Source organism: Balaenoptera borealis (genome assembly GCF_965194805.1).
Source record: "Balaenoptera borealis genome assembly, chromosome: 7".
Taxonomy (NCBI): Eukaryota; Metazoa; Chordata; class Mammalia; order Artiodactyla; family Balaenopteridae; genus Balaenoptera; species Balaenoptera borealis.
Window position 1 is genome coordinate 9,855,036 of NC_138864.1, and position 23,377 is coordinate 9,878,412.

Here is a 23,377-nt window from a genome sequence, read left to right on the forward strand (position 1 = left end):
TCACTGCCATTTGTAATTTTTCAGCTCATGCGTGTACATGTCACTCTTCTTTTACATCATCTTTTCATTTCTGAGTTTTCCGAAATGTTTGAAACTAAAGATAACTCAATAAAAAAAGCCTTTTAAGATATCCTCCCAAATACTGAAGTGACATGGAGTAGGGATTTGCTATTGTGCTTTCCTCCCAACGAGTGCTATGAAAATTAAAAACAGAAAGAAGAAAAAAAGATTTAAGTAACAAAAATAAAATAAAATTCCCCATTTAGTCACAAATTATTTAATACTTCTCCCCCATTCAGTTGTATGCACTCCCCCAAATCAGCACATGCTCCATGCATCTTTCCTCTACCAATGAATTGAAGTTATTATATCTGATGTAACAGCACTGGAAAATGCAGAGGTGCATTATTCTTTAGAAGTTATTTCACCCTAAATTCTTAAAGTCACTCACATTTCACTGTAAACCTCTTTTTTTCCCTTATCCCATTTCACGCTTTATGTATGTAGCAAATAATGATGCTATTTGCCATGTTCTTTTAATGAATGTGTCTTGACAAAAAAAATTGAAATGATAGAAAAGGCATAGCAAAATTCAAACTGTCAATGTTGGATCTGGAAGTGGAAGAAATTATCTTTCATCTGAGACACAAGTGACCATAACTCTCGGTGGGTACCCCCAATTACTTGCCATGGTCTGAGGGCTCAGTCCTCAGATATTTAGAACATTCTCCTTGCCCTCATACTGAGAAGCCCCCAGTTTATAGAGGCATTTGACACTCTTATCCAAGACACATAGAAACCACCTTCCCTTTAAGGATTACTGTACTTTCTCATACTTCCCATGTTTATGTCTGTTCTACTTTTACATTTTGCTATATGTATAGTGTTCTGTTTTATTTTTGCATCTGACATTAGAAAGACACAGCTCTCATTTTAATTGTACACGTTGTTCTTCAGTATATTTCACATGTGCTTAATATCAAGGTCAAATTTTTCTTGGCTCCCTTCTATAAAATACAAGGACTTGTTGGCTTCCCACCCACATACCTCAACCTTGATTTTGTCTACAATAACTTAATATTCCTTACCCACTCTTCAGAAAACGTATTCAGAGGTCTGTGCTTCTCAGAGACCACAAGTCTCTGCTACTGCCTTTATGCCTTGGTCTTTCTCCCATTTGGTTCTATGTCGTGTTTTCCCAAAATATACGGCAGCACACCCCAGGGGGCAACTCCTACCCTTTCCAAATTTCCAAGAAAACACTAATAATGTGCAAATATGGCAGAAAATATATCAGTCCTGGAAACCGAGTGTTTAATTTGACTTTCAGTGTTGTGTTTGTATTGTTGGTGTATGTGGGCAGCCTCGCAGTCTCTCCTCATCACTTGCAGAAAAGTGAAAGAAGGTTTCTTCGGAGAGAGTGAAGCCCACGCACAATAGACAGCATTAGTCATCCGTGGGAGGATATCCAGATTCTGTCAGCATGAAATGCCCAAACCCCATCACCTCGACCCGAGCCTAGGCTCAGAAAACTTGACTGGAATGGGAGTGCAGTAATAAGCACAAATCCAGTCGATTATAGCAAACACGTTGGTGTAATGCCAGGGAGCGCACAGAGGAGGTAGCCGTGCAGGCGCAGGCGCAGAGGAAGCGCAACGCCCTCATGATGCTCCGCCAGCAGTCCCAGGAGGGAGGTGATTGCTTCACAAGGTCCGAGGGCTGTTGTCCTGTGTCTGCAGCCTTGCTCTGGTGGATCGTAAATGTGCGGCCCTTTCTTCATTCCACATCACAGGCAAACGTGCTACCGGGATGGCTTCGGCTGGTAGGACCAGGTGATCAAAGCCCTCTCCATCCCTCAGACTGTCTGCTCTGCCTGACAGATGCACTTCTCATCATGAGTTCACGAGTTGCCCTTCTCCACATCACACCCCAGCAGCTGGTTTAATGTGAGCCTGCAGGTGAAAAAAAATGTGTCTTCCCTTAGCTGACTGACAAAACCAGGATTCCAGGATTACAAGGCCAGAAGGCAAGGGCCAGACCTGCAGTGGCGATAACCCTCTCAAAATCCAAGACCTTGGGGGGCAACGTCTTTGCTTTTATCCCTTACCTATTGCCTCTTTGCCGCCAAATAATGCCATTGGGACTGTAATGTATATCAGAAACCTGGAGGAATGTCTACTATATATATATAGTGCCAATTGCATAAGATTAGGAATATATTTAAGAGTTTAATGATACTAAGAGAAATCTGAGTCAGGTCTTATTGCAAGAACCTTTTTACTGAGCTGTGGTAACCTGTTTGGGCAAACAGGTGCCTTTTGGTTTTTGGCTTGGGGGCTTTTCTTTTTTTTGCAGGTGCTTTTTTTCATTTGAGATATGATTGACATATAACATTGTATTAGTTTCAGGTGTACAACATTATGATTTGATACATGTATATATTGCAAAATGATCACCCCCAATAGGTCTAGTTAGTATACATCTCTACACATAGTTACAAGATTTTTTTCTTGTGATGAGAACTTTTAAGATCTACTCTCTTAGCAACTTTCAAATATACAATAGAGTATTACTAACTATAGTCACCATGCTGTACATTAGATCCCCATGACTTATTTACTTTATTCTGGCAAACACTTGATTTGAGAGACATTCTTGTACTTCCCTCTCACATGGTCTTTTTGGGGCCACTCTGCTGCCCCCCTGCAAGTCTCTCTAAGTTCAAACCTTGGGCCAGAGTCTTGGTCATTTTTCTCAGGAGGCCCTGATGCAAATATTCTTTTAAAAAATAAGTAATGGCTTTTTGTGACATACAAAATAAATGTTTATTTTTTTTTTTGGCAGCTTTAAAACATTCTTTGGTAATTTTGGCCCTGATGAATTGTCCAAAATCATCTCTTCCATTACCTATGACATTTTTTAACAAAACTGAACTTCAAAAATTCCCTGAGCATGTCAAGATGTTCTCAGTATTTTCTGTGCACTCTCTCTCCCCTCTGCATAAACATCTTCCCCTTGTTCCTTGTTCTCTTCCAGACAAATGCTCACCTGAGTTCTAATACTCAGCTCAAGAGTCAGTTCTTTCCTGCTTCCTTTAAAACACCACTTTCTTTGCACAATCTGTGCTACATTCGGACTATGAAGTCCTTGGACAAAAATCCCAAATCTGATTCATTCTTGTTTCTCTAGCAATTATTGCAGGGTCTGTATGAGAGCTCACTTTAGTATTTGTGGAAATGAATTGGAAACCTGAAGTGTGATCTTTATTATATTCCTACTGGCCCCCTCACCCAGGCTGTTATCCTAAGAGCTCTCACAACTATTCCCATTCCCACAATTGATGGAAGCCCTGTTTAGATATTTGGCAAGGCAAGCACATGTTGAGATTTTTGGCTTTGGGTGCTAATGATTTCAACTGATGAGATGTTTTCATGTGTTATAAAATGAGGCATGATAAGGCAAGGTGACTGGCATGACTTCTCACTCTTACTTCAGAAGACCCTAGGCTTAGAAAAGGGAACTCTTGTACACTTGATGGGGATGCAAATTGGTGCAGCCACTGTGGGAAACAGTGTGGAGTTTACTCAAAAAACTAAAAAATATAACTGCCATATGATCCAACAATTCCATTCCTAGGTATATATCCGAAAAAATAAAAAAATTAAAAGATATATGCACCACAGTGTTCATAGCAGCATTAGCTACAGTAGCCAAGGTATGGGAACAACCTGTGTCCATCAATAAATGGATGGATAAAGAAGATGTGGTATATATACACTGGAATACTACTCAGCCATTAAAACAAATGAAATTTTGCCATGTGCAAAAACAGATGGAATTGGAGGGTATTAATCTTAATGAAATAAGTCAGAGGGAGAAAGACAAATACTGTGTGATATCACTTATGTGTGAAATCTAAAATACCATTCTTGCCACTTTTATTCAACATACTTTTGGAAGTTCTAGCCACAGGAATCAGACAAGAAAAAGAAACAAGAGGAATTCAAATTGGAGAAGTATAATTGTCACTGTTTGTAGATGACATGATACTATGCATAGAAAATCCTCAAGATGCCACCACAAAACTACTAGAGCTCATCAATGATTTAGGTAAAGTTGCAGGATACAAAATTAATATACAAAAATCTGTTGCACTTCTGTACACTAAAAACAAAGTATACGTAGGAATAAACCTACCTAAGGAGGTAAAAGACCTGTATTCAGAAAACTATAAGACACTGATGAAAAAAATTGAAGAAAACACAAACAAATGGAAAGATATACTGTTGTTCATAGATTGGAAGAATGAATATTGCTAGAATGACCATACTTCCCAAGGCAATCTACAGATTCAGTGCAATCCCTACCAGAACACCAAGGGCATTTTTCACAGAAGTAGAACAAATCATTTTAAAATTTGTATGGAAACATAAAAGACCCCAATTAGCCAAAACAATCTTGAGAAAGAAGAATTGAGCTGGAGGAATCATGCTCCTTACCTTTCAAATATACTGCAAAGTTACAGTAATCAAAACATCATGGTACTGGCACAAAAACAAACACTTAGATCAGTGGAACAGAACAGAGAGCCCAGAAGTAAACCCACACACTTATGGTCAATTAATCTACAGCAAAGGAGGCAAGAATATACAATGGAGAAAACATAGTCTCTTCAATAAGTTGTGCTGATAACACTGGACAGCTACATGTAATAGAGTGAAATTAGAACACTCTCTAACACCACATACAAAAATAAACTCAAAATGGATTAAAAAACCTAAATATAAGAACAGAAACCATAAAATTCCTAGATGAAAACATAGCAGAACACTCTGACATAAATCGTAGCAATATTTTTTTGGATCTGTCTCTTAAAGCAAAGGAAGTAAAAACAAAAATAAACAAATGGCACCTAATTAAACTGAAAAGCTTTTGCACAGCAAAGGCAACCATCAACAAAATGAAAAGACAACCTACTGAATGGGAGAAAAGATATGCAAATGATTATACAAAATATAAAAACAGCTCATACAACTTAACATCAAAAAAACAAACAAACACCCAGATTTTAAAATGGGCAGAAGACCTGAATAGACAGTTTTCCAAAGAAGATATGTATACAGATGGCCAACGGGCACATGAAAAGATACTCAACATGGTGAATCATCAGAGAAATGCAAATTAAAACCACCATGACATATCAACTCACACCCGTCAGAATGGCTATCATCAAAAAGAACACAAATAACAAATGTTGGCTAGGATGTAGAGGAAAGGGAAACCTTGTACACTGTTGGTGGGAATGTAAATTGGTGCAGCGACTGTGGAAAACACTAGTTCAAAAATATACATGCACCCCGATGTTCATAGCAGTATGATTTATAATTACATTGCTTTTTACAACAGCACTTGTTTTTACAATTGCATTTACAACAGTGTTATTACAATAAAAGATATGGAAACAACCTAAATGTGTATCAACAGATGAACGGATTAAGACCATGTGGTGTATATATATTCAATGGAAGACTAGTCAGCCATAAAATGAATGAAATTTTGCCATTTGCAAGAGCATGGATGGACTTGGAGGGTATTATGCTAAGTGAAGTAAGTCAGACAGAGAGAGACAAATACTGTATGATGTCACTTATATGTGGAATCTAAAAAATACAACAAACTAGTGAATATAACAAAACAGAAACAGACTCTCAGATACAGAGAATAAACTAGTGGTTACCAGTGGGGAGAGGGAAAGGGGGGGCAAGATAAGGCTAGGGGGTTAAGAGGTACAAACACTAAAAATAAAAAAGCTGCAAGGATATATTGTACAGCACAGGGAATATAGCCATTATTTTTAATAACTATAAATGGAATATAACCTTTAAAAATCATGAATCACTATGTTGTACATTTGAAACATATAATATTGTACATCAGCTATACTTCAATAAAACAAGAAAAGGGGAGAAGCATGAGATGGATGATCTCTCTCTCCACCATGTGAGGACACATCAAGAAGACAGCCAGGAAGTGTGCACTCACCAGGCACTGGGAAAAAACCCTAGGCTTGAAGGGCTAGCAGGTTTGAAAAGTGAGTTCCAGTCTCTTATCTGCCATGTTGGACTTTTATAACCTAAACACTTGTTAATTTTTCTGGGCTTTTTTGAACATGTAAATATATGGGGGTGGGGAGGTGGAGTAAGTTATATTTTATTTCCCTTCTGCTTATACAATTGCCTGATTCACTAATAATTAACGTAAGTATACTACGTAAAGTGTTATGTTCAAATTCAAGTTTCTCTTCTATGAACTGTTGAAAGTGTCACAGTTGCATTCATGGCTTGACTTGCAAATTATCACTACAGCTTTCGTCAGTAAAAAGCAGACCATCTGCCAATAAACTTGAACAGAATTGAAGCAGCTTGAAAGCGAAGCCTACTTAAATCATTTATAGACAATTTTCTCTCCTACAAATTTTAGGAAAAGTTTTTCAAAGTTTAAGTAGAAAACAGTCAAAAGAGAGAAGCTTCTGGATGGCTTTATCTCCTCAGCTACTACAAGAATTATGGCAAAATTGGACAGATGCCAGCCTGTTAAATTTATGTCTTGGTGAAATATATATTATCATTAAATATGAATAATTTTCAACAAAAAAAGGAAGTTTTAGCAAGATGGAGATTTTGGTTTTATTTAATCAAGTTAAAATGTGCAATTTTATAAACTGTAACCAAATTGGACCAATTGGCGAGAAAATAAACTATTTTACTTCCCACACAAGTTAAATAAGCAAGATTTTTTAAAATTCCTCTTTCGTCTGAAGTAATCATACAAAAAACAAAGAGAAACCCCGTAACTCTAGGGAGAGATTGACTGAGATAAGTACCAAAGTAATTTAAGCCAAAACTTACTTTTACAAAGAGTTTACAAGAGGAAAGGAAAAAAAAGTCTTAAGTAATGTCTAAAGAAAATAGTAACTTACATAGTATTGAAATGTTTTAAAATAGAAGTGAGCCTTAAAACAATCTTTTAACTAAAAGTTGTTAAGTAGTAATTAGCTATTTAAATGTAAAATACTTTGCCTCAAATTACTTTATATGCTGATTTGTACTTTAAGATTTTAGTAAAACTTATGAAAGAAATGGCGTCCACATGCAAATCCACGTGTCATGCAATCCCCAGTAACAAGATTCTGTTATCTGAGATCCTTCATAGATCTAACATATTTTTGGTCATGGACTGTGTCCCCATTTTGTTTGACAGAAATTACATTTGAACTCTCTTCCTCTCTAAGACAACCTGAAATCCAAGAGCTACCACTTATCTACAGCATCTATAGCTCACTTTATTACCCATCAGGGTGAATATGGGTAAATAGCAAGGAGGAAGCATCACTGACAGAGCTGGGTGTAGGGCTGAGCAGATCTTCCTAGGAGAATGTCTCTTCAGGTGGGGTCTGGGAACTAGCATCAGAAATCCCTGGAGGCTTGTTTAAATCATACTTTTTAATTGAGATAGTATTAAATATAACCATTAAAATAAAGAGAATTGACACCTCTATAATGTTGAATTGTTCTATCCATTAGCATGGAGTATATCTTTATTTATTCATATATGCTTTAAAACTTGAAGAGTCTTGTGCATACATTAAACTACAATAATTGCTAGCTATTGTCTTTGTTTTTATTGTAAATATTTCATTTTTCCCTGTAATTTCTAGGTTTTTACTCAGTTCTAGAAGAATGCAACTGGTTTTCAAAACTGATCAATTATCTACAGTAACATTTCCAGAACTTTTTATTAATTTTGTGTACAGTTGCTAACCTTTTCCATCTAAATCTTATTCTTCTTTCTTGTTTTGTAGAATAGGCTTGGATTCTGGTACAGTATTAAACAGCAGAAATAAGACATTGTTAAAGTAAAAGAAATGACTAAATTTTCTCTGCTAGATATGATTTCCTTAGGTTTTGTTATATCACAAAACCTGCACCCCCTGCACCGGAAGGCAAAGTCTTAATCACTGGACTGCCAGGGAAGTCCCTATTTTATGTTGTTCTTATCTGATTTGAAAACATAAGTTGAACCAGCCACAAAAAATGAATTGGGAAGATTTTCTCTCTTTTTCAACCTTACTACATTTACTTGTGTAAGATAGAAATCATCTGTTCTACGAATGTTTGGTGAAAAATTACTTTAAAAAATATGAATCCTTTCATAATGTGCATGCATATCAAATAACCATGTTGTACACCTTAAATGTATTACAATTTTATTTGCTAATTATGCATCAATAAAGTTGTAAAAGTGATACAATAAACCCTCCTCAAATTTGGGAAACATGGGAAAGTAAAAAATAAGAAAATAAAGTCACTCAACACTGAGAGTTAAGCCCTGGTAGCATTTTACTGTATTTCCTTCAGGTCTTTTATATAACTCGCCATTCACTCATTTTGAAAACATTCATGTGAGTTTAACTGATTCTGAGCATAGTGCAAGGCACAGGGACACCCCGGGAACAAGACAAACACGGTCCCCTCCTGGCAGAGCTCACCGTTTGGTGACAGAGGCAGACACTGAACTGGGGTCCACAGATGTAGCTGTGCTGTGACAGCAGGTCCGGGGAGCTTGAAGTGTAGGGACATGATGCTGCTGAAAGTCCAGGGAAAACTCGGAGTTAAATCTGAGGCTGAAGAGGAGGCGTTGGGCTGGGGGAGAGTGTTCCACCCAGAAGCGAGAGGATGTGGTGAAGGCACTAAAGTGGGGGGAAGGATGCACTTCTGAGGGACAGAGAACTCTTCAGATATGGCGGAGCACATAGAGTAAGGAAGAGAGCGGCGCGAGCTGAGTTTGGAGACCTTGGCGGGACTTTGGAGGCCGTTTAAGAGCGATGGGAAGCTGGTCCAGTTCCTTCCGCAGCAGTTACGTGAGGACACGGGATGTCTGGATCCCTCACGCTTGAGAGGATGTGGGGGACCTGGCAGGAGGTGATGGTGTTCAGGTGAGTGACGTTGAGACTGGACGAGAGTGTGTGCGTGCCGGGGTGGGAGCGTTTCTTAGAGGGTGAAAGAAACTCTAATTATTTCAGTATAGTAATAACTATTCAGTATAGTTATAATTATTACTTCAGTATAGTTTGATCTAATCAATTTCCTGTTTCTATTTGTGCTACTTTAGTGCTTCATATTTTCTATAAATATATCGATTTCTTCTGGGTTTTTTACTTTATTGCTGTACTTTTCATAATATTCTAATTCTTTTTAAAAACGAGTTTATCTTGTTTATTTCCTATTTTTCATTCTGTATTTTATTTCTTGTCTCCCCTTTTTTGTGATCAGTCTCTCTAGAAACCTTTTTTGCTTTTTTTTTGTTTGTTTTTTTTTGGGTTTTTTGTCAGTCTTTTGTGGTCAGTCTTTCTAGAAACCTTTTTTCGTTTTTGGTTTTCGGTTTTTTGGGGTTTTTTGTCAGTCTTTTTGTGGTCAGTCTTTCTAGAAACCTTCTTTTATATTTTTAAACAACCAGCTTTCATTTCTTGTTATAGCCTTATCAGATTTTGCTATCAAAGTTATGAAACCACTTGAGAAGTATTCCAATTTTTTTTGGTTTCTGAAAGAATTTTTTTAATATTTGTGTTTTTATTAGTATTCTAATGCTTAGAAGACTTCATTTGTGAAGTTATATAGACCTATCCCTTTATTTTGTGAAGGTTTAATTATTAAGATTCTATTTCTTTACTAGGTAATAGGACTAGATTGTCTATTTCTCTTTGTGTCCGTTTTGGCAAGCTCTATTTTTCTAAAAATTTGTCCATTTCGTCTAAATTTAAAATTTATTAGCAGAATGTTGTCATTCTCTGATGACCTTTCTTAATGTCTCTTCGATCTGGAGATATTCTCCACCCGATTTTCAGTTCACTAAGTTTTTCTTCAATAATGTACACTGTTATTTTTCCCAACATGTGTGTTCTTTATCTGAATTATTACATTTTTATAACCAATGTTTCTACATGGCTCTTTTTTATGACTCGTTGCTTCAAAATACAAAAATCTGCCATTATTTTGCAGGGGATATGTATTGTACTTTTTAAAAATACTAATCCTTTCCTTCTTTCATTTATTCTTCATCACGCGACATTGACTATGCAATGTATTTTCTTGGCTCTTATCATAGTTGCATTCCTTGGGTAGGAACATTCTTCTCTGGGAGATTTAATAAATGTGCACGAAGAAGAACGAGTTTTAAGAAGGGAAGTGATGTGCACCAAAACCTAAATAAAACCAGAGGCACAATTGTGCTGTGATTTTGACTGCCCTTCCCCTGTATCTGCAAGAATATATGATATTCACTTTAAGCTCTAAAGAAAGCAGCTCTGGGAAATGACGGTTTCCTGTCTTATAATCTACCTGTCCTGGAGGTGTGAAGCAGGTGAGGAAATGTAGGAGTAGGGGATCCTTGGAGCTGGTTGTTTTCATTTGTTCCTTACCCCAGCAGGTTATTAGGACTGCCCAGAGCTTCATCCCAGGTAACTTGCCTCACATGTCTAAACAACAAAAAAATAATGAGCCCCTAAGGGCACATGGGGTGGAGAGAAAACTTTCTCCAGCCTAATGGAGACCTGCCCATACTTCCCCAGAGAGCTTTGGGGAGAGCGTCACCCCAAAGATCTGATCAGAACTGCCTCCTGGGCCCCAGACAGTCTCCACAGTTCCTAATTTAGTTCTCAGATTATACTGCTCATGTGTCCAGAGCTTTAAACCATTCCTGATCTTTCCCTCTCTCCCTCCCTCCCTCCTTCCCTTCCTTTCTTCGCTCTTTCCTTCCCCCCACCCCTTTTATTTTTTTCTCCTAGTCCAGGAATAGAGTACAAACTGAAGAAACATTCAGAAAGAATGAAATGAGACTTTGCAATGCAAGACAATAGAGAAATATTGGCTACATATTGAAATGCAATGGAAACATTCTACTCACAGCTAAGATATTCTTCACGGTAAGTACCACAGAAGGACATTCTTAAAATGCAAGAAATCCTGGTATCTATGTATTTTTAAGAATATCAGAAATTACTGATAAATGATATATTTAACATTTTGCTTTATATAACTCCTGGTTCAAAGGAAAAAAATATATAAACATAATAAAAGCAGAAGGAAATGAATACAAATAGAAGCCCCAAAAATGATAACATTCAAAAACAGAAAGACAGGACAATAGATAAACGAATCCAATAACAAGTTTTTTTTTTTTTTAATCTATAAATTAGTTAATTATCTGGCAGGGATCATTAGAAATGAGAAAAATACATAAAAATCAACTTTTGAGTCTTAAAGGGAGAATAAGAAAATGACATTGGCATCAAGCTATACAGGGTATCCTACTTAAAGTCTAGGAATATGTGTGTATATCTCCCAGACTTTCCCTGGTTAGCGTTTGGCTCCCTCTCTTTTCCAGGTTGAACACTGTATTTCATGTTCTGATTTTTCCACATCCATTAAACAGAGGCTCAAGCTGGTTAGCTTTGTCCTTTAAAATTCTTTGCTGTTATTCTTATATAAAAAATGTTGAATTATTTTTTAATTATGGGAATAAACCATTCTTGGTAATGATATATCCATCTTCTGGGGATTTCATTTGTTATTGTCATATTTGTATTTTTCATCTATGTCATAATCTACAGTATTAAAATCTGTATCCTCTAGTTATTGTTCTGCTTTTTGTTTGTTTGGTTGGTTGGTTTTGGAGACAAGTAATCATAGTTCTGGTTTTAGGTATGTTCTTTACATTTTGTGCTCTAGAACATTTAAAGTAGCACAAGAATTCTTGGTTCTTGGAGGCTTTAGAAATAAGTCCTTGGTCTCAGATATGTGGGTTGAATTCTTAGATGATTCTTCAAATTCTGCCATGTTTCTCAACTATCTAATTTCTCAGTTCTTGCTTGGGACAATTCCAGTTCTTATCCCCAAATTCATGAGCAGAATTGCATTCAATAATCTGTTTTGTCTGTTTTTTTCTAAGATTCTTTCTTTTAAAAATTTTTTATAATTTGTTTTTAAAATAGGTGGAGGCTTATTGAGATATAATTTATGTAAAATAATATGCACAAGTACATAGTTCAAAATTCTGACAGATGTAAACACCTGTGTAATCAATACTCAAGATATTTCCATCACCCTCAAGACTTTCCTTGTGACATTTGCAGTTAGTCCCCACTGCTGCCAGGCAAACACTGTTCTGATTTATATCACTATAAATCAGATTCAAATGGAATATGTGTATGTGTGTGTTCTCAATATAATGCTTTTGTGCTTTATGCATGTTATTACATGTAATAATAATTGCTTTAATTGCTGAGTACAATGCCATTGCTGGAATACACCACTATTTGTTCATCTGTGCTCTTGTTAATAGATATTTGAGTTGTTTCTGGGTTTTACCTATTATGAATAAAGCTGCCATAAATATTCATGTGCATGTCTTTTGGTGGACATGTGTTTATTTTTCTTGATAAACATGTAGGAGTAGAACTGTTGGATCATAGGGTAGATGTATGTTAAAAAAAAAAAACCCACAAAGGGACACAAAGAAACTCTTAGAGGTGATGGATGTCCATTACCTTGATGCGGTAATAATTTCACAAGTGTTTACATATGTCCAAACTCATCAGATTGTATATATAAAATACATGCAGTTTTTTTGTATATGAATTGTAACTCAATAAAGCAATTATTTAAAAAAGAAAGTGCCAACCAATTTCCTAGAATGATTTTACTCTTTTACTTCCAACCAGCAATGTAAGAGTTCCAGTTGTCCCACATCTTTTCCAACACTTAGTATTGTCAGTCTTATCAATTTTAGCCATTTTAATCTTTATACAGTAGCATCTCATTGTGGGTTTAACTTGCATTTCTTAATGTCTAATTACAATAAGCACCATTTAATGTGCCTACTGGATAGTTTTTCCTCTTTTTGGAAATGTCTGTTCAAGTGATATGCCCACATAATTTTTAACTGGGTTGTTTATTTTTATCAACATTCATTTTTGAAAACTTCTCCTTAGTGCCTGCAGTTATAAGTTTATTCTTTCATGCTAATTAGTGTGAATTCTAATAAATTATTCATCATAGTGATTAATAACAACCGTATCTCATTTAATAGATGTTATAAGAGTTGTTAAATTTCAAAACTCCATTTTTGTACAAATAAAACATAATTATAAGAAGTAAAGGAATAAAAGACCAAGAATATTAGCCTCAATAAACAACCAACATCATACTTAAATGTAAAACTCTAGAAAACACACTTCACAAATCCTGCTATATCATGCACTGCTAATGACATTGAGGATAGAAAAGGATTCAGAAAAATTTGGCCTTTTTCACGCATGATCCTTTAAAATGATCATACCATTGAGACTGAAATTTCACTTATAGAAATTTTTAGATATTCATGTAGAGCTCTAAAAAAGAATTTCATTACAATATTATTTACAACAGTGAATAAATTAAAGCAACTTAAATGTCCAGTATAGGAAAGAAGTTAAATGAACCATGCTAAGGCAAAGTGATATCAGGTAAAAAAAAAAATCACATTTTAATAACACAAGAGAATGTATAAAAGCTATGTATAATGAGAAGGATCATTCTCGAAGTGTGAAAAATTAAAAAAATGTTCAAAGAAAAGAGAAGAAATTGTATCTCATAGCTTTAAAACCAGAGGTGAGATTGCTAACAAGAATTCTTCCCAACCGTACAGAAAGATAGATTTGTGATATTTGTGAGATACATCTATTATTTGCAGTATATATTAATGTTTAATACACATACATGTGATATATATCATATGTATGATACTGAAATTTATCAGCTATGAAGTGCATGGGTTTTAGGTTCAGATGCCTGTGTTTGTGTCTTCACCTGCTACCTTGAGAATTAATTTTTTCCCTCTGACTCTCAATTAAGAACCGCAGCTTCCTAACAGGTTTGTTATAAGTATTGAAAGAGTTAATGAGCAAAAAGCAAAAGGCCTGGCAAAAGTGAGAGGTATCTTAGTAAGTATTAGCAAAAATTGCTGGCTTTCATTACCGTATTATTTTTACTATTATTATTTAGTTATTACTTTATATTATTGTTATTGCTCCTTTATCTCTGTATTTCCTATTGCTATTTAAAAGCACATTTGTTATTATCATTCTGCATGAAATGCAATTACAAATCTTGCTCCATATAGCGTGCTCATTTAATACAATATGCTACCTTTTCGAAATTATGTGTAAATATATTGATGATTGCATAATGTTTCAATAATGATAGTGTCACTATTTAACCCCCTGTGTAAGAAGGATGATTTTGTAAGATCCCAATCTTAAAGGTGGAATTAGCCCGGCTGCCAGTTTGTCTCTCAGCTCCTAACCCACTCTTGTCGGGCTCTTCTCTGCAAACCACGTTTCAGTTTTTCGCTCCCAGACACTTGGCGCGGTTCGGCCCACTGGGACGTTAGAGGGATTCTGGAACGTTCAGAGGGGGCAAGGACTTGCTCTGCCCTGCGCACTTTCTGTCCTTCTTTGCTTCGTTCCCCCGCAGGCTCCCGAGCAAGGCTTCCTCCCCCAGGCAGTGGCAGCCCTGCCCGCAGCTGCTGGTGACAAGTTTGCCTCGTTTGCAGCGCTCCAGGGTTTTCAGGGAGCAAGCCTCACTGCCCTCTGCTCCTCCCAGACCTGGATCAGCTCCCAGGAGCTCTGGTCCCACCTGCACTGGACCCTCCGCGGAATTTCTGAAGCATCTACGCCAGCCTAGCAGCGCCCTCTTCAGAGACCTGACTCCCAGCTCCTCAAGCTTCGAATGAATTTCAATTATCTCCAGCTCCTCTGTCCCCCCTGTCCTGAAAGTGGTACCTTCATAATACCTTCACATCCTATTACTCAGTCTCCAATACTCAATGAAAATCCTTTATGTTAAACTTTGTCTGTTAAAACAACTAGCATGGTTTCTTTGTCCGGACTAGATCCTAACTGGTGGAATGGGTAAAAATGTGAGTCCCCCCAGACTCAGTACCGGTTTGGCTGTGAGGTTGGAACTGCCCTTCAGCCAGACCACTGTCACCAGCAGTAAGCTCCCCCTGCTGTCCCCTCTCCATCAAACTGGACACATCTGACATATTAACTATGCATTTCTGTGATTTCTGACTTGAAGAGTGCAGCCTAAAATTATTGGTCATTTATTTGTTTTCTTACTAAATAATATTGTCATGTCCTTCAACTCATTTTTTTTTTCATATTTTCTTCCTTTTATTCTGGTTCTCTTCTACTTCTTAAATTAAATCTTTATCTTTTAAAGCAGCGGTCCCCAACCTTTTTGGTACCAGGGACCGGTTTCGTGGAAGACGGTTTTTCCACGGAAGGGAGGGGAAGTTGGCTTAGGTGGTAATGAGAGAGATGGGGAGCGGCACAGGAAGCTTCTGTCATTAGCCCACCGCTCACCTCCTGCTGTGCCCGCCAGGTTCCTAACAGGCCGTGCACCAGTAGCACCTGGGGGTTGGGGAACCCTGTTTTAAAGTATTTGTTAATACTTTGATTTCAATTTTTCCTTACACCAATTTCTGAAAGTTTTTTTTTTTTTTAATTCTTTTTAAAGCAAATCGACCACTGTCTGATAAAGTCCTAACTGTGGAAATACTGTCTTCTTTGGTCCCATGTTTCTAGTTCTGTCTCTCAACTTACATCCTGCTCCAGGCATAGCTCTGTCCTCTTTCCTCTCAGTTCCCTCACTTCTCATGTGTGTTTGATTTTGGTCCCAGATGGCTTGCCCACTCTCTTCGGCACTGAGTCCCCTAACACTTGGCAAGCCCAGTCTGCATGCTCACCTGGGGGCAATTGAGGAAGGCGGTGGGGAGGGAGGCTCTGCTCCAATATCTTCACTTTGATCACACATTGCAAAATAGTTCCTTGTTCAAAAAATATTTATTAAGTACCTGCTTTGTACCAGATATGGTTCTTAGCACTGGAGACAACAGAGTGAAGAAAGAGGCAATGAACAAATACACACACATATGTATCTCATTTTGTCACACAGAGTATTTTGTATGTATTTCTGTGAGGTAGTTAGAAGTGCTGTGATCAAGAGGGCATGTAACTGATTAGAGAGTAATGGGCATAAAAGTTCAATAGAAACACATAGAAAAATCCCAAATGCCCACTGGAAGGAAAATGGATAAATAAATTATGGTATTGTCAATGAAACATCAGCAACAGTAAATGTAAATGAACTGCAGCTACACACAGTAATGTAAAGAAAAATTCACAATATAAAAGTGAGTGGGAGAGTTAAGTTCTGAAAGATTAAATAGTGCATAATACCATTTTTATGAAGTTAAAATATATTATTTTCTACACACTGGACACAAGATTCAGTATGCCTGTTATGTCTGGTGGGAGTTGCAATAGGACAGAACAGAGGAGAACTGCATGTTTAGATGTAAGTTACTGTCAGTATTCTCTCTATGTGTTTAGGTGGTAATTTCAGGATGCTAAGTAGGGGAGAGAAAAAGTGAGAAAGGGAAGAGGGAGAAACAATTCTAAAAATTCTTTTAGAAGAGAAAAGTTCCTTTCTTTTCTTCCTGAATAAATTCAATTCAAAACCCTACAGGCAGGGCGGGTGAACATAGGTGTCCCTAGAGGGGTGGAGAGACTGGATGCTACAATGGTCCAGGAGGGGAAGCAGAGAGTGGTGAGGAAGGCAGAGCCATGGGTGGGTGTTATGGACTGAAAGTTTGTGTCCCCCACCCCTAATTCATATGTTGAAGCCTAACCTCCAGTGTGCCTGCATTTGGAGCTGAGATCTCTTTGAACTCTGAGGTCATATGGGTGGGGCCCTGATTCAACAGGATTAGGGTCCTTCCAAGAAGACTTGTGAACTTCTGAAGGTCATAAAGTCAAGAAAGGAGTGAAGAGCTGCTCCAGAGTGGAGTGTACTAACAGATATGACAATCCACTCAGCAAAGGATCTCGGATTTGATCCTTTTGTGGTAAATGGCATTACTTGGTCAACTGGTGAAACCTGGTTGGGGTCTGATGATCAGATGGACATAGTGTATCACTGATTTAGATGGTTGTTTGTGGTTATGCAGGAGAATCTCTTTGCTTGTAGCAAATACACAGCACAGTGTTCAGGAGTCATGGGCTTCAGGTCAGCAGCATACTCTCTCATGCTTCAGGAAAAATATTACTTGTCCTATTATTGAAACTTTTTGGCGAATTTGAAATTGTTTCAAAGCAAACAAATTTTTAAAAAGAGAGAAAAGGGAAATAATGATGGCAAGTACAGGCCAAGATATATGTCTATAAAACTAGCAAAACAAATAAACAAACAAAAAATACCATAGCTCGAGGGAAAGGTGGAATCAGCTGAAGATTATCTTAAGGTAGGTATTGGATATATCCAATGTGTTTGTAAGCTATTGGGAGTGATACAGCAGAGAATGAAAATCTATTATTGTGTAAAGAATGGTAGAGTGGCCCTTGAATCTAAAGCCCTTGAATAGATGAGAAGGGTGGGATTCAGGCAGGAGGGCAGGAGTTGCCATTTTCTAGGAGCATAGAAAATTAATCTACTGAAAGAAGGACAAGACAAAATCTATCAGTCTAGAGGTAGGTGAGTTTGTAGATTTAATCATGGGATTATAGGTAGGTTCTTTGTTCTATTTTGTCAGTGACATATCAACTTGTCAGGCAAGGGAGAAAGGATAAAAGAAGTTGATTGTGATATGGATAATGGAACATAAGCTGGATAAGAAGAGAAATAAAGAGATAATTAGGATGATGGACAAAGAAAAGGTGATTAGGTTAATGGATTGGAGGCTTTGATGGGATAAAGAATTGGAGAGGTCATGCTGGAGAATGTAGGAAATTTAGGGATGAATATTCAAAAAGTGGGAAGTTTGAAAATATGACACTCATCCTACTAAGTTGTATATCATAATAATATCAGAAATAACATAGTTCAGTTATCTTAGGACTGGAGATGTGTCAGTGTCAGAGATGATGTGGGTGGATAAGAATGAAAACATTTTTGGAACAGTGTTAGATACAGGATTGTGGAGATGGTGAGTCTTAGGAACATCATTCAGGAAGACACTGGTATGCAGGAGAATCAAGTCACTCACATTTTTTAGTATTCATGTTTTAGTTAAACGTATAAGTAAGGGATTTAAAAATCATAAATGAATAGATTTAAAAACACAGCCAGTAAATTTTTAAAACTTTATACAGCATGATAGAAATATATTCAGCCATTTTTCTATTCTTAATTATTTGTCCTTATTAGAAATGGGTTTATTTTACTAAGAAAAGTCTATGTCTTGCCTAATGATTGCTGAAGACAGGTAAACAAAAATGAGGGAACATGCTCATTTTGATAATGCCTATGTTGAGCCACTTAAAAATATATTTGTTAATCAAAACCTAGGAATCATTGCAGAAGTTGTGGAAATCTTTATAACAATATGAGATCTCAAAGTTAATTTATATTTTATGATAAATAGTAACGACAAGGAATATGTTTGATGAATAACTTGGGTCTCTTTCTGCCATTGTTTTGCTTTTATTAGAGAACACAGGGCACCAACTGAGGACATTTCTGAGGTCCTTCTGAGGTCTGTGAAGTAAGTGCAAACGGAAGGAGAGATGATTATTTTTGAGAAGAGCTGGGACTATAGTAAGTGGCTTAAAAACATGAGTATTTCATCTATTGTTTCAAAATAATTAAATCACAGAACATTAATGGTGAAATATGCACATTTTAATGAGTTTCAGGGTGCTTGTTTACTCCAGACTTACCTTTAATGTAGTCTCAAAATTTCTTTCTTCCTTTCTCTTAGTCACGGTTCATTAAATGTAGCTCACAGTTTCCATAGAACCTTGCATTTCTTCTCTCTTTTTTTTTTATAGAGCTGAAATAGATTTTTTACAATTTCCATTTGTTCTATTATGCTTTAGAATGTCAGCACAAATAGGTGTAAAAGTTACTTTTATAGGTCATTATTTTTCTAAATTAAATGTACAACTTTCAAGTCCAGAGTTTATGGAATTATAGGGTAGAACCAGCAGTTAAAAAGATGAATGAAATCCTGTGCACTTGTTTTCATGTTTAGGAGCTGTCAAAATCATCCTGGAGACAAAGATTGAAAATAAAAGCCTGGCAATCGATACTGTATTCTCTAAAATTGATAGATTTAACTTAATAAAATTAAAGAATGTCCCAATCCAAGCAATAAATTCCTAGCTTCATAAAATATAAATATGTGTTGCCTTTTAAATATATGATGCATTGCTTACATGTAGGAAAATATGCAATCTTAATTACAATTTATGAATTTTGAAAAATGTATATACATTTAACCTACACAACACAGCAACAAGATACAGTGCATTTCAATCATCCCAAAAGATTCATCAAGCTCTCTCCCATCAGTCCCCCCACCTCGCACCAGAGAAAATCGTCATTGACTTCCATCATCATAGATTAATTTTTTCTGTACCTGAATTATAATCATTCATTATTAAGCTATTATGTCTAATCTCTTTTACTGAACATTACAATGTGGTTCATTCATGTTAGTTTGTGTAGCAGAAGTTTGCTCTTTTTTTTATATAATATTCCACAACTTATTTATAAGTTATATGACTATACCACAATTTTTTTATCCCCAACTCTACATTAATGGACATTTGGATTGTTTCTTATTGGAGCTCTTAAGAATAAAGCTGCTATGAGCATTCTAATTCAAGCCTTTTGACAGACATATTTATGCATTCATACTGGGTATTTACCAAGCGTAAGACTGCTGAATCATAGAGTAAGTGTATAGTTATTTTCAGTGATCCTGAAAAAGTTTTTGACTTGCTTGTTCCATTTTATACCCGTACAAACAGTAGATAAGAATTTCCATTGCTCCACTTTGAAGCCAGCATTTGGTACTGTCACTGTTTAATTGAATTTAATCATCCTGGTGAGTGTGCATTTTCCTGATAGCAGGGCCAGGACTAGGGTAGGCAAGTAAACTTCTACCTCAGGCACAATGTTTAGGAGGGAGGACACCAAAAAATTCAGTAGTAAAGATAAATAATATTTTAATTCAATAATTTAAAAAACAAATATTAATGAGAAAAACCCATGTGGAACAAAATATCAAAAATTTAAGGAAATATGTGTCATGCTGACAAAGATAGGGAAAAGCCTTTGTGCTTTGCCATTTAGTATAATGTTAGCAGTAGATCTTTGGTAAAAAGCCTGATGATCAGATCGGATCAATTTCCTTCTATTCTTAGATTTTGTGCATCTATTGAGATAATCATATGGTTTTTTTCTTGACTATTAATTGATGTTAAAATTTTAAACCATTCTCCATTAATATCGTTGTGATATGCAAACCTATTCATACATTGCTGAATTCAATTTGTAAAGATTTTTGTAGAAATTTTATCCCTATGTTTCTGAGATTGAATACCTGTGATTTTTGTGTTTTGCCAGGTTTTGGTATCAGGTTTACATTAGCCTCATAAAATGAGATGGAAGTGTTCCCATTTTTTCTACTTTCTGGAAGAATTTGCGTAAAATTAACATGATTTCCTCCTTAAATGTTAGGAGAAATTCACCAGTGAAGATATCTGGACATGATAATGTCTTCAGAATCAATCTATTTATAGATAGTATATTCGAAATGTCTACTTCTCCTTGTGTTGGTTTTGATAAAATGTGTTCTCAAGGAATTTTTCATTTCATCTATGCTGTCAAATTTATTTGCACATAGCTGTTTATAATATCCTCTTATTATTGGTTTGTCTTACATTTTCTTTCCTGTTTTTTCTCTACCAGTCTTGCTATGGATTTATTAATTTTACTAATTTTTTTGAAAAACCAAGGTTTAGTTTCTTGGTTGAGTTGCTCTGTTGTATGTCTCCTTCCTGTTTTATTGATTTTTTTCCCATATCTTTATATTTTATTGCAGTTTGATGATTTATTCTGCCACCTTTTACTAGCTTCTTGGAATGAAAGTTTAGATCATTGGTTTTCAACATTTTTTATTTTCTCGTATATACATTTAAAGCCATAAATTTCCTTTCAAGCATTGCTTCAGCTGTATCCCACAAATTTGAGATGCCTTGTTTTTGTTTAATCTTTCATTTAAAAATATTTCAAAATTTTATTGTGATTACTTGAGTACACTGTAGGTTATTGAAAAAAGTTTGTTGCTTAATTTTCAACCCTCTGGGGATTTTCTAATTATCCTTCTGTTGTTAATTTCTAGTTTAATTCCACTGTAGTCAAAGATTATAATCTTCATGATTTTATTCCTTCAAAATATGTTAGGACTTGCTTTATGGCTCTCTAAATAATTTTTTTCTTTTTTGGCAAAGAATCTATGTGCCTTAATGTATTTGAAAAGAATGTGAATGCTACATTTGTAGGAAGTGGTATTCTGTGTGTCATTTAGGCCAAATTGTTGATCAATGTGTTAATTGTGTTGTTCTAATCTTCTATATTGTTTATTGGTTTTGAGATTGCTTGTTCTGTTATTGAGGGAGTGAGTTAAAATCTCTAGCTATAATTGTGAATTTATCTATTTCTCCTTTTTTCTCTTATATTTTTGTTTCATATATTTCGATATTATTAAATGCATACAAATTTATGATTTTATTCTTTTAATTTTTTAATTTTTTAAAATTTTTATTGGAGTATAGTTGCTTTACAATGTTGTGTTAGTTTCTACTGTACATCAAAGTGAATCAACTATACGTATACATATATTCCCTCTTTTTTGAATTTCCTTTCCAGTTAGGTCACTACAGAGAATTGAGTAGACTTCCCTGTGCTATACAGTAGGTTCTCATTAGTTATCTATTTTATACATAGTATGAATAGTGTATATATGTCAATCCCAATCTCCCAATTTATCCCACCCACTTTTGTCATTATAAACTCTCCCTTTTTATTTCTAGAAATATTTCTTACTATAAAGTCTGATTTTTCTGATAGTAACATAGCCAACATAGTTGGTACCTGTCAGCCTCTAGTCACAACATATTCACCAGTTGATAACTACATAACCTTGTTTTATATGTATTTCTGGCTAAAGACCCCTTATTTAAATACATTGAACTCATGGGCAATAGCACTATAACACGTGTCTGAATGAAGCTTACCTTAATTTCTCCAGAAGGCACATAAGAGCTTTCTTGCCAGTAGGAACACTAGACATCACTTTAGTACTATTTTGGGGGACCATTTAAACACAAAAATTCACAGAAAAAGAACCCCACAAAAATGTGAAAAAAAGTGGCACTAAATAGACTGCAAAAAGGACACTTATTTACAGTATGAGAGTGGAAACAAGAAGGCAGACTGTCACCCTCTTCAACCTCCTCTGGAAACCTGTGTGTTGGGAGACTCAGATTTTTCACCACTCTGCACAGATTCACACATGACTTGAAAGCACAGGAGCATTGATTTCAGGGTTACAAATAAATTTTAACTAGTAGGTGAATTTGAATATGTGAACAATGTGGATCAAGTATATGTCTTTTTTCTGTCCTTTCAAGTTAAATCTTTCTGTGTTCTTATATGTAAAGTGTATCTCTTTTAAATAGCAATGGTTGAATCATGTTTGTTTTTTAATATCTATTCTGACAACCTTTATCTTCTAACTGGAAATTTTAGTCCATTTAAAATTAATGTAGTAATTACATTAATTTTTGATGTAATTTTTGACTCTACAGTCTTTCTATACATTTTCTAATTTTTTCACATGTTCTGTGTTTCCCTATTTTACCTTTCTTGCCTTCTTTTGGAGTAATTATTATTTATCTTACCTACTTTTTAGTTACATATTTTAAAAATTTTATTTAGTGGTTCTCTGTGGAGCTGAATATTAGTCCTTTTCCTGTTACAATTACCTTAAATGAGTCTTGTAAAAACTTTCCAAGTAAATCAAGAACCTTACAACAGTTCACAAGAATAGGCTCCTGAAACATTTCAATAGTACAAGCCCCCAGAACATTTCAAAGTCACTTACATTCCCTTCCTAATTCAGTTCACTGCCATCACCATGTCGAAGAATAATTCACTGTTTACAGTAAAGCGTTGTTTTAAAGAAATCAACTGAGAATTGTGTTACATTTATATTAAATTGTATTATGCAGCTCCTACCGCAGGAGACATCGCTCAGACATGCTTATTTTATTGTCAAACATCAGCTCATCAAAGAGGAGGTAAACATTAATATTACATAAAACCTGCAGAACAATCTTGTGCAAAGCTTAAAGAGCTCCTTGAAACCATACCTTTGTTGCCAAAGTAAATTATAAAGTGTTGTTTAACATTGAGCAGTTATTGTAATT

At 35.7% G+C, this 23,377-nt stretch overlaps 2 long non-coding RNA genes across 2 annotated transcripts in view; both read right to left on the reverse strand.

The window, feature by feature from the left end:
- The window catches only part of LOC309632312, a 1,044,736-nt gene that overhangs the window by 478,155 nt on the left and 543,204 nt on the right, over positions 1-23,377 (reverse strand). The window lies entirely within an intron of this gene.
- Positions 172-10,732, reverse strand: LOC309632311. Its single transcript, XR_014246853.1, has 2 exons — positions 9,419-10,732; positions 172-9,345 (listed from the first exon to the last, which is right to left on the reverse strand). It is a non-coding gene; the product is annotated as an uncharacterized lncRNA (long non-coding RNA).